Genomic DNA, 12,317 nt, shown 5'->3' with positions numbered 1-12,317 from the left:
CGTCTCTGACTTGCTGAAAACTGGAAGTGCTGCCTTCTTCCTTCTGATTTGAGGGCTCGTGACTTCGACTTTAGATGGTTTGGATGTCATAGCCAAAGGCTAATACATTCTTACAGCTGCTTTGCCTTGCCGCTGAGCTGGGGTGTAATTGGACTAGTTTTTCAGTGGTTCAGATGTCAGCTGGGTGTGGGCTGAAGTTCACTGCTACGATTTATTTCAAAGGTCTTCAGAGCTGGGCTTCTAGGCCTTATTTAGGTATTGAAGTCAGTGCAGTGATTTTCTTCAGTGCGCTGTTCCTGCTGCATTCGCAGTTGATTGAAAGGTCTGGGGAGAACTATTGGGAAATGTGCATCCTCTGAAGCCTCAGTTCTGTGTACCCCGTGTAGCAGAGCTGGAAAGATTTGTTCTAATGGTTGAGAAGAGTATTTCTCAGGGCTAAGATAGTATTTAATGCTCCTCTCAGCTTCTTACTAGTTGAAAATTAAGAACTCCGAGCACTTTCATTTTTACTGTGTTTTTTCATTTGACTTAAAAAAAATCACTGTGGATGTGCTGACCAGCCACTCTTCCCCCCCCCCCCCCCCCCCCCCCCAAGGAAATGGGAGCTTTTAACATGCTCTCATGTGTGTCTGATTTACACTAGGGTTTGAGAATTGAGACTGGCATGATTCTAATCTACTGCTGTGCTCCTCCAGGGGTTTCTTCTGCAGATGTGGTATGGGAAGATCTGGTGACTCTTTCTGCTTAAGGAAAGCAATGAATGGCAGCAGAAGTGCTTGTGATCCACCAGTAGACTCAGAAAGGCAACAGTTAGTCCATTCCTATTTAGAAATAGTCTTTACAGCCATCGTAATTGCAAAATATTATTTTTAAGGGAGAAAGAAATGTCTGAAAGGTAAAGAAAAGAGTCTAACATAAAAATTGAAACTTAGTTCTGTTTTATACCTGTCCATTGAAAAACGTACTCGCTACTTTTAAATTCTTTTGAAACAGGAATCGGCGTACCAGGCTGCGTACGACCCAGAGGCACCCAACTCTGGGGCTCCTCCTGGTGGTTTCACCCTCGACCTTGTCGGCTGAGCCTGCAACCTGGCTTCTCCAGGATGACCGGACCTTCTCTCACCAATTTGTAAATGCTTCAGTTGGCAAACAAACATCTAAAACTTCAGAGGCTTCTATAAATATGTAAATAGAAGTGAAATATTTTTCACAGTATTGCTTTTAACTGTTATAGTAAGAAATGCTCCCAAAATCCAAAGGCAGGCTTTAATACACAACACAGGTTTTGGTTTTTATTTCTCTTTTTAAAAATACTTGGATAGTTGCAGGGAATGACAGAAAGAATACAGGTGAATGGAAACAATCTATATATATTGCATGTGGCTTAATGTACCTATAGGCTCATTTTTGATGAGTAAGAGCTAAATAAACTTCGTGTAAAACACCAGATGGAGAAGTTCTCCATGCTCGATTTGGGATTACCCATCTGTAATGAAGCTGCCTCTTGTACCACTCAGCAAGGTGACCACTCAGTAAGATGGCAGGTGTCCTGGGGTCAGGAAAGAAATGCTGCTGCTAGTATAGCCAGCGTCCTCTCTTCCCTCATGTTAACTCAGCAGCTCGGGGCTCCGATGTAGCTGCATAACTGGGTGTTTTTGCCTTGTCCTAATCCTGATTTACCCAAAATGAGCTTGGTGACATCAGCAGAGCAATCAGCAAGGTAAGAACTGTGTTATCCAGTAGCTTGGTCGTTGTCCTCACTGCAGCTGGAGCAGCAGAAGCTGTGGTATGTGACTTGTGTAAGGTGTTGAGCTGCTTTGATTTTTTTCTGAAGAGAAAAAGAATTCCCTTTGAAATGCTGGGGTTTTCAGAAGGATACTGAAATACAGCACTGTCTCGGTGTGATCAGCAGCTGCAGTAGCTTTGGTACCAAGTTATGATGAAAAACAGATTCCATTGCAACTGATCCACTACTAGAAATATGAATCATATCTCTTTCTACCAGTGGTTTTTCATACCCTTTCTGGCTCTTCATGGTATTATCTTGTTTGACAAATACCCTCAGATTGTATAAAATGAATGCTTTATGGAATTTGTGGTGCAGCTCTTAGGAAATAAGAAGCATATTTATGAAGTCTCCTTTTGCACATGCAAAGTACGTGCCTAGATATGGACGTACGAGCACGTAACATTTGCACGTGTTTTAAACATGCGCATGATTAAAGATTAATTATCTGCCCTGAGTGTGGTGCAGAGGTCTGTTTACACTGCACAGTGTGGTGGAGTCTGTACGGGGGATACTGTTACTGAGCGTGGAGCTCCCTCTGGTCTCCTTACTGCTCTGGAAATGAGTCTGTGCTGATTACAGCCCTAACAGTCAGCTGGTAGGGGCCAAGTGCTGCACATTGGTGTCTTCTTTCTGCCCATTTCTGGTCTCCAGATGAAGATCGTGGTGCCTTCTTTTGCTTCTCTGCTGTGATACAGGCAGATGACATAAATTCTTAAATGAGGTTTGTGCACAGCCATACTCTAAGTGACCTGGATGGCTTTTTTCACATTCAGAGGTTCTGGTGCTCTCTAGGCCGGCTGGTTAGTTTTAATGATTCCATTTGGATCTGATGGTCCCATGCACTTATTTGTTTACCCATGGTATCTGTGTGTGTGACTTGGCTGTGATGTCTTATCTTTATTCTATGTTCATTAACTGTGGCAACCTTAGAGATGTTTCTGTTTCTGGATTTCTCCAAACTTCTTCAGCATGGTCACCTTCAACTTCCCATGCATGGTGACCTAAAATAGCATCATATGTCTCTGAATTGACTTGCCTGAATACAGTTTTGGCCCATAATAAATAATAGAGAGCATTTTTGACGCACACATTGTGAGGAAAAACACACAGAAAATGGAAAAATAGCCACACTGAATGGTGTTTCCAAGTCAATTAGAGATGTGTATGCCAGCTAGGTCTGTGCTGTGCTCAAACTTGAGAAGACTTATGAGGCATCCACCTGACAGAGATGATGCTGACACTGAAGGACAGGCTTTATTTGAGGATTGTGCTTTAGAATTATACGGCAGATACAAGTGTGTTTTTTTGTGGGTGAGGGTTTTTTTTTTTAAATCTTTTGTTAAAGTTTTAATTCTGCAGTTAACTTTACTTCCATCCATGTAATGGTTTATGGAGTTGTCCAAACCTTACAGTGTGTTTATAGCGTCACGGTGATATTACAGAGATTAAAGGCAGGTTTTCTTTCCATATTTTTATCTGTGCCTGCATACCTCATTTGGTAATTATTTGTAATTGTTCAAGGATCTTCAAGTTTTACATTTCCCTACTTTCAAAGTAACTGTAAGAACATTTATAAATGGAAAACTAATTGTTTAATCACTTGACTTGTGATTTCCTGGAAGAAAAGACATCTTGCTGTGGTACAGCACAGCACCGACATCTACCACCTTAGTGGCAGACAAGACCACCTTAGCTCTGTGCAATTATTTCTGTACTACAAGTGCAAGTTATGATAAAACATAGATCACTGTGTCAGCCAGATGCAATCTGATTTGGATAATTTCATCCAACTAACCTGTTGATCTTACTCTATGCTATTTTTGTCACAAAGATTGTGCTTGAAGAGCCTAGAAGTAGTGCTGTAACTACAAGGTGTAGTGGACTCAAACTTTTTTATTTTATTTTAAATATATGAGTTAATGTGGCTGGTTTCCAGAGTTTCATAATTAAACAGAAGTCTAGGAGATGTTTGGGGATGACTAGAGCTTATCCAGGATCTTTATAGCTCCCTGAAGACAGAGATTAAAATATCCGTATTTTTCGATTTTGTGTTTGTTTATATTTTTTTCCTCTATATGCAGCTGACTTCCCATATCTCAGTTACAAGAATCAGTGGTTTTTTGGGCATTGTTTCTGTTATAAAAAGAGTGGTAGTTCTAAATGCCTTCTGAGCCAAAGGTCTTATTTGACTTTGTGACCTGGGTGCAATTTAAAGTAAATTATAATATTCTGTGACTTCTTAGATTTTGGCTCATACTCTTTAGATGCTTTCATTCCTGCACCTGTCATCCATTAGGAGACCTCCTTCTGTGATCTTTCATCGTTCAGAATATATGATGATTTTCTTAAACACTTTGGCTAATTGGGAGTGACTCTTGCTTTAAAATATATGGCACTATTTGTAAATACCAGACGTTGGGCAAGCTTTAAATAAATACATGCAATTTGAGAGGAATTCTTGAAAAATGTAAAGCCACTATAAAATTGAATGACTACCATAAGGGCTCTGCTCTATACAGGGCAGACTAAGCATGATGTTCCGTGAGTAAGCTTGCTGAAACAAACTGTGTCACATGCTCTTCATTACAAGAGAGAGATCTGTTGGTGTCAGTCCTTATCCTTCAGCATGCTACCTGTCATTACACTTTAATGGCAAAGTGCACTGATTATAGTATTTGACAGTTTGGTAAAAAGAGCACCATTTAAATTTTATAGAAATAAATCCCTCCTAATGTAAGGTCCCAATTACTGTGTGTACTGCTCTGCATAGCAACATGGAAAAGATGGAAATGGGTTTGTGTTTGATTAAAATCAATGGAGATGTGAGAATGAGTCCCACAAATATTTTTATGAATTACAATTTTTGTTGTCTGTCTTGTTAGAAGCTAAGCTCAGTACTTGGTGTTTGCATGCTTTCTAATAATCTAGCTTGAATTTCCATATTCACATCACAAGAGAGTTCTTTCAGAACCATGAGTAGCTGGCTGGAAAACCAGAAATTTAAAGAAAGTAATAGCTTTGGTTAGAACAGTGGTATCTCACACTGTGTGAACTCACCTGTTGTTTAAAAAAACCCTATGAAGTGGCCAATCATAACATGTCATACCTAGGTAGAAAATCCTGAGTCAAGCATTGACTTGCATCCTTAAATCTTATGTGGGCTTAGGCCAGACTTCAAATCTCTAATGGGCTATATTGCTTTGCAGGTATGACCCTTTTCAAATACCGCAGGACACTAGCATAGCTAAGAATGCTACCATTCCCTGGTGGATTTTCCTTGGAGATTTTTATTGTTAGCTCTAAGGAACAAAACGGAGTGGCGGGGGTGGCATGGGGTGGTGGGGAATCTCATTTAAAGGTTTAGGTTTTTGAATGTTCAGGCCAATCTACAATAGAATTGCAAAGCGGATTGTTTGGCTGCTAACAGTTATTCTGAAAGTGTAAATATTATCCACTAGACGGGAAAGTTGCAAATTTTTTGGTACTGGATTTTTGACCTAGTAACTATTATGGTCTTACTTGTGAAAGAGTATTTATGGACTCTCAAAATGCTTGTATCACTTGGCTGCTGTACACACAAATCGATTCTGCACGCTAAAAAGTCCTTCCTTGAATTTTCTTCCTAGTTAAAAGTGCTGTTCCTCAATCAAATATTCCTTCAGTCCCTATACACTTGGAGTTTCCTATGAGAAGTCATAAATAGATTTATCATTTCTGGCTCCTTTTATGGGAAGTGTCATTAACTTGATTACCTATGAGGCCCAAACATGCAAAACTTTTTCAATTGGTTGAACCAATAAGAAAAGTTTCATAAATAACTAACGTTTCTAGCTCAGCTGAAAAAGCTGGAGATTGAAACCACAGGGCAAAAAGATTTCTATTGAACAAAATAGCTAATGCTACAAAAGAGCTTGCTGGATGAAATTGCTTAAATGGTGATTTGCTGAAGGATATGGCATTAGGAAGTAAAGTTGGTAAAGTGAAAAAAGCTGCTAAAACCTGATGGAAAACCAAAGGTATTTGCAACACTAGAGCTGATGGCCAGGATGTTTCTATCCTGTGCCTCCAGCTCTGGAAAAAGTCCTTCAGTAAAGCACATGGTGCTTTCTACCAGCAACAGAGTAAATCTGTTTTGTGGGCTGAAATTAATGAAGTCCAGTGATGAATCCAAAACAGAAAAAGACCTAAAAGCTTGAGGGATAAACAGTGATAAATGTATGTTTTTAACAGATGTATTGATGTGCTACATCTCTTACTGGGTTGCTTGGTTTGGACAGTCCCTTGGCAGCATAGGTGGTTATATATGCCACAATCGAGATGGTATTCAGGGGAAGGTACCATCCCAGACTGAAATCCAAACCAAATCCACATCCTGGTGGCTCTCTTGGACAATCCTGTCATTCCAGGCCTGCTCAGCAAAGCCTGGATGTCCTATGAATACAGCTGGCATAGCTTGAGGGTGCTTCCTGTTTACAAGGTAGTAACCTTGTTCTTGGCTAAATAAACACTTCGGTCTTTCAGTTTATGTAGCCTGTGTTACAGTTGTTAACAAGAGGCACCCTCGAGCTATATAGTAGCTTTATATCGGGATTTCCCATGATCAGATCTTTTACTGTTTTTTACAGAATTACACAAAGAAGTGAGATGACCACACTGGTAAGAAGCATGGACCTGAGCACAGTTCCTCCCATGCTGCCACAGACCCCTCAGACAAGCTGTGCCCAAATAGCTGGAGGCATTTTGCTAGGTGATTTCATGAGGAGCTAAATGCAGTCATGCTCTCTTCTAGCCTTTCTGTGCCACGGATCTGTATGGTAAGAGGGAATGTGAAGAGGGGAGCAGCATACTGCTGCTTGCAAGGACTGCAAGAAGATTACGCTAAAAAATTGGGAGATGTCTCAACTTCAGTAGGCATACCTGAGCTACCTGGATGGCTAGTTTTATTATATTGTGAATTCTGACAAATCTGCTGGAAAACAGTGTAATTCAAAATGCAGCATGACATCACCTAAGAGGTGCCGGAGGCAAGAGCTGATGTAGTTGATTCCGGGTGCGTGTCTTACCTAGTTCTTGTTCAGGTCAACACCTGCTGCAACGTTTTTGTGAAGCTGGAGCACAGACTGTGCTTACGAGCACTGAGCTCCAGGAAGCTGTGTGAATGCAGGGAACCAAAACTTGTCTATTTTCAAAATGTGGTAATTAACATTCATTTTCAGACCAACTTTCATGTTCTTATAGGAGCTGCTTGGCCTCCAGAAATACACAAAAAGAGGAAAAGGCAGGAGGACTGGAATGGCATGTGGGAACAGAAGTACCAAACAGCTGAGCAGGGTTGGAATAGCAGTTTTTACAGGCTGACTCTGCAGTCAGGGGAAATGGAGGTGCCAAATCTGCAACTTTTTATGTCATTAGGATGAACTGTAATGAGTCAAGTCTCTTTTGTAGCAGGGCAAACTGAGCAGCTCTGGCTTTGGCATCTGGCCACTTCTGGCTAGGAAAGCTGTTAAGGCAGCAGCTGACAAATCATCCTGGTAGTGCGGTGGGATAGTAGAAGAAACTTAGCAGGTTTGAAGCTCAAGTGACTCGTATCTGAAACACTATCTGCACAGCTGAAACCTCTCCTTCTCAGAGCTGTGGCATGATCGCTTTGAGCTTGGTACCATGCAAGAAAAACAGCTGCTCTTTAGTCTGTTGGTACTTACGTGGTATGTGTTTGGGACAGATCTTAGCAAGTGCTGTACCTGGCTTTCTTTGCACTGCTTCACTTGTTATTGTTTTGTTCTTTCATGTCCTGTGTGCTCAACAGACTTAAAACAAGGCATGAAAAGGAAACATCTTCCCCTCTTGCTTGGACATTACGTTTCTAGCAGTGTGCGGACTTTTCTGAAACATGATGGGAGCTGTATGAGATGGTAGGCATTAAGGCTTGGGACACCAGAGAAATGGCAAGGCTTTGACTGTCTAGAAAATAATCATCCTCCATCAGTGGAGCACGCTTATGTCAGTAACTGTTGTGCTTTGAGTCTAAATACATGCTTCTCCTTCTCTACCCCCTCTACCCCACCGCCACCCTGCACTTTTTTTTCCAAGTAATTGCTAATAGTTTAAAACAGGTTATTAGCCAAAATTTTTAAGAGCTGCAAACAGACTTACTGGCAAGTTTTCAGATCTCTTATGGCAATCGAAAGCAGCTGATGCATGTTTTGAAATCTATTTGCAGACTGCCAGAACTTATGACTCAATTAATAAAACAAATGTGCCTATGAACTGCAGCATAACCCTTTTGACCTTAATAAAGTCCTAAATCTTTAGTGAATCTGTTTCAAGATTTCAAATCTACACACAAGTGATATTTGCACGTTCTTGCAGAACAGTGATTGCCTTGCCACGCTACTGATATACCCTTTGCTAAGCTTATGACCCTTGCATGCACACACCCTTTCCAGATGACTGGCAATTTGGAAAGCCTCATCAGGCAAAAGGTTATGTTTCTGTGCCCTGTTACTTGATATAACCTCTGACTAATTGCCACTTAGGACAGAGCAAGCTGCTCCTACTCCTTGAACAGTGCAAACTCTGGTGACATGGAAGGGTTTGCCATCTCTGTGCTGCCCTGTGTGCCAGACCAGCTTCCTCATTCAGCTGCCATGCAGAAGAGAGTGCAGCATCCTGTTCCCCGTTCCATGCAGGCTGGCAGAGTGGCAGGAGACATCTGGCACTCCTTTAAGGTTGGTATGCTTGGTCCCCAGATTCAGAGGCTTTTCTGGAGCAGGGTGACCCTGGTATTTTAAGGCACCATGGGAATATTCCGGGCCAACTGTGTGATGTTGCTGAGTCCGAAGCCCAGTCTCCAAGCAATTGCTCTTTTGCTAGTGGAGAGACGGGTATCTAACTGTGCAGCTAGACTAATGCTGGCTTGTATTTCTGTGCAGAGAGAGACATTGGTCTTGTGTCTGCACTGAGATGTGCATTGCAGGCATTCAAGAAGGGTTTCTTGGCATTTTAAACAGGTACAGAAATGCTACTGATTGGAAAGACACCTCCAAGGTTTTGAGTTGTTGGTGTGTTTTTGTTATTTTCTGGAAGGGGATAAAAGATTAAGTGGAAGATACAACTTTTGTGAGGGATCCTGCCAGCCTCCTTCACTCTTTAAAACCTCATTGTAGCTATGAGTGTTCAGCTTGTAAAAGGTGGGGAGCATCACTGATAGTCTCTGCTGCATCACTTCAGTCCTGAAGCCATGTCAGTGCAAGGTGCTGGGGAAGGGAGGCTGGTGGAGCTGTTTCTTGAGATCCAGATGAGTCTTCAGGAGAAGAGGGTGCAAAGGTCTGTACTTCCTCAGCTGCAGCTCAGCCTTTTTCTCCTGTGCCCATGGAGCACAGCAATGACTGCAGTTTTCCTAGAGATGCTGCCGCCAGTTCTCAAGGTGACAGAGGGCATCTGAAGGGGAATGCTGGTGCGTTTGCTCCACAGTGTCTTCAGATGGAGGGTTTGGATGAACTCCTGGAACACAGTAACTGAGTAGTCGACATCAACACAGACTATTAAAAATCTGACTTGTACAGTACCCAGTCTCTCAAGGACTTTAATAAACAGAAAGGCATTGCTTCCCGGGAGAACTGAGCAGGCTGGAACAGAAAATTAAGTGTAACAATACTGCTGTCTGCACTTTGTCTCTTTCTCCTCATGGTAAGTGCTCTCCTTACAAATCTTCCACCCTAACTTTTTTGCAAATATGTGATGGTTCAGCTTGCCAGGGATACCTACAGTCTTGACAATGTCAGCATGGTCAGATAATTCACCGGTCTTAGTATACAGTTTTCTTGTTAACTTATTATCCTGGTTAAAACTACTTTTACAAATATGAATTAGCTTTTGTAGTCAGATCATAAGAACATTTTAATGCTCTATCAGAGGAGAAGGAAGGTGATTTAAGGATTGAAGGAGGGACCTAAATGAGTTGCCATACTGTGACTGAATTGTTCCACTGTTTTGATTTAAATCTCATTCTTACCTTCATTTTCTGCATGAATTGAGTTGAGAGTACAGCCCTCATAGATTTATGTCAGCCTGAGGAGGCTGGTTGACTTTGGCTTAGACTTAGTTATCCAGGCTGGCTAAGTCTGATCTCTTGCAACCCCCTTCCCTCCTTTTGCTAAGGAACAAGAGGCTGGGCAGTTGCCAATGGGTACAGCGTCTTTCTCTATTGCGTTCTTCTGGATGATGATATTATTTCAGCCAGGAGGCTGCATTTGAGCCCCAGTGAATGACCCGTCAGGCAAAAGAAACTTTTATTCCTTGGTTATTGCTCCATCCCCATGACCTCTCCTGGCCAAACTGCAAAGGGTGAACTCAGGAATTGCTTAGCGTGTGGCTGCGTAAAGACTGAGCAAGGGTAACCGTTCCTGGACGAGGGTAGCAAACATACCCAGGACAGCTTCTGAAAGGGACTTCTCTGGGGTTTCCCAGACGCAGTAGAGGAAAGGCAATGAAGGGCAGATCCTCTCCTCATCCTCCTTACCTAAGCATCTAAGGGTGTAAGTCAGCCCAGGAGAGAAATGGAGGCATCCAAGCTGGCAAACCATGCATGCATCGACCCCGCAGGACCTGTGGAGATTTGTCTTTGGCTGTGCAGGATTTTCTTAGGTCACTGTTTAGTCCCAAATTGTACAAACTATATAAGCAGCAGTGATGGGCTCAGGACCCCATAAGACCAAGGGAGTAGGTGGCCAGCTCAGAGTCTGTAAAGAGTTTGTTGCTTTCTGAATGAAGTGGGGCAAAATAGAAAATTAGAAGTTTCTGAAACAGCAAAGTTTTATTTTGATTATTTTAATTTTACTGAAAGAACAGACTGATTTGGAGACAGGAAAAGATGGGTTTTGGAGACAAAACGTGAAGACTACCTCACTCTTTTAGCTTGTTCCTAGGAAAATCAGACGTGGTCATCTAGTACATACATAAGATCGTACCATAATTCAAATCAGACGGAACCTCATACGTGTGTACAAACCCCAATCCTTCCCTATTCTCTTCCTCGGTATATTTTGAATGAGAGAACCAAATTCAGATGCATTTTGACAAGATTGGAGTGGCTTCAAAGACACCAGATTTCTGTATGTTTTTATAAAAGAAGCTGACATTTTATATAATTTGACATTTTATTACTTTTTTCACTTTAAATTAAAAAAAAAAAAAAAAAAAAAGCTGAAGCAAAGTTAAATTCCATGCAAGTTCTGGACAGAATGTTTCTGCCACGTCTCCACGGGGACGTCCCTGGGGATGAGGGACATTTGGGTGCCATCTCCCCCTGCAAGAGACAGCTGCCGTGTGCAGGTAGACGGGTGCCACGAGCAATGCTGCCCTCTCGTGCTGACACTAGAAGAGCCCGTCACCGTGCCAGGCCTGCCGCCGCGGGCTGTGCGGGCAGCGCCGGCTGCAGAGAGGGGTGGCCGTCTGGGTCGAGCCCTGCCGGTGCGGCTGCCATCGCTGTGTACGGTAGCTTTTGCTTGAACTGCACTATTATTTTTAATAAAGGCAGAAGCGGCCAGAGCAGGATGCTGAATGCTCGTTGTAAGTTGTTACAGAGTTCAGTTCAGCCTAGTCCCAGGTTACTCTTGCTTGAGGGGAGCCTTAGGTCTAAAACAGGGACAATAACCATTATCCTTGCCCTTTTAGCTCCTGAGCTGCTTTGACTGTAGGTCCTTTGGATCTCGTAATAGCTGTGGAGTAGCAAGCACAGTGCATGGCAATTCTGGCTGGGGACTCCTAACAGTCTACTAATTAAAATATAAAAATTTGCAGCACGGTGGATTGATTATATTGTCTTAAGCAGTTAAAACCTTGAGGTGGTTTAAAGGGAAGGACTGAAGTAGAAAATGAAAGAGCTGCTTTTCAGTTACAGTAAGTCCAATCAGTCCTGCCAGTTGTAACTTTCCATAGGTGTCTGCTTGGAGACTCCCTGAGCAACTCACTGCTTTGTTTTCACAAGTTATGGTTTCCAATGATCCTGAACTCTTCTTAAAAGGAGGCTTGCAATAATTTATGTATGTCCGTGGGGCTGATAATTATAAAAATAAAATGGCATTTTACAAACTACACAACTACTTAAAGTATCCCCTGAACTCTGTATTAAAAAAAATTAAATAGTAAAAAGTCAAGCTTGATCCATAAGCTGACAATAGTAAGGAAATTCAGACATGAGCAGGGAAGTGTTCCATATGTTCTCCAATACCTAGGCACAACTGGGTGCCTCTTTAATGATGAGCTGAATGCTCCCTGTTGTTACTAGGTACTGCAGAACATATGGTGTGTTTTTCCCCTTAACTGTGAATTTCCTTGCTTTTGTCAGTAGGTGTCTTAACTCTATTGTGTTTTAATATAGTGTTTGTGCCTCTGAGCATAGTCCAAATTTGATCTTGGGCAAATTGGAGGGTAGATACAGCTGCTGATTATCTCATATTCTTCTTGAAAATGTATTTCAATACATAATCTGTATCTATATAGACACACCTTGTAATTGTTAATAAGG

General features: G+C 42.0%; 1 long non-coding RNA gene across 1 annotated transcript in view; it reads left to right on the top strand.

Annotated features, from left to right (window-relative positions):
• The first annotated feature begins 589 nt into the window (after positions 1-589).
• LOC308054015 overlaps positions 590-12,317 on the top strand; it is an 83,902-nt gene continuing 72,174 nt past the window's right edge. The window contains exon 1 of the long non-coding RNA XR_013923907.1: positions 590-12,317. This exon is cut by the window's right edge and continues 36,327 nt beyond it. This is a non-coding gene — a long non-coding RNA (uncharacterized lncRNA).

The sequence above is a fragment of the Falco punctatus genome (assembly GCF_963210335.1).
Source record: "Falco punctatus genome assembly, chromosome: 15".
In the NCBI taxonomy this organism is placed as follows: Eukaryota; Metazoa; Chordata; class Aves; order Falconiformes; family Falconidae; genus Falco; species Falco punctatus.
This window is presented reverse-complemented; position numbering and strand designations above follow the sequence as displayed.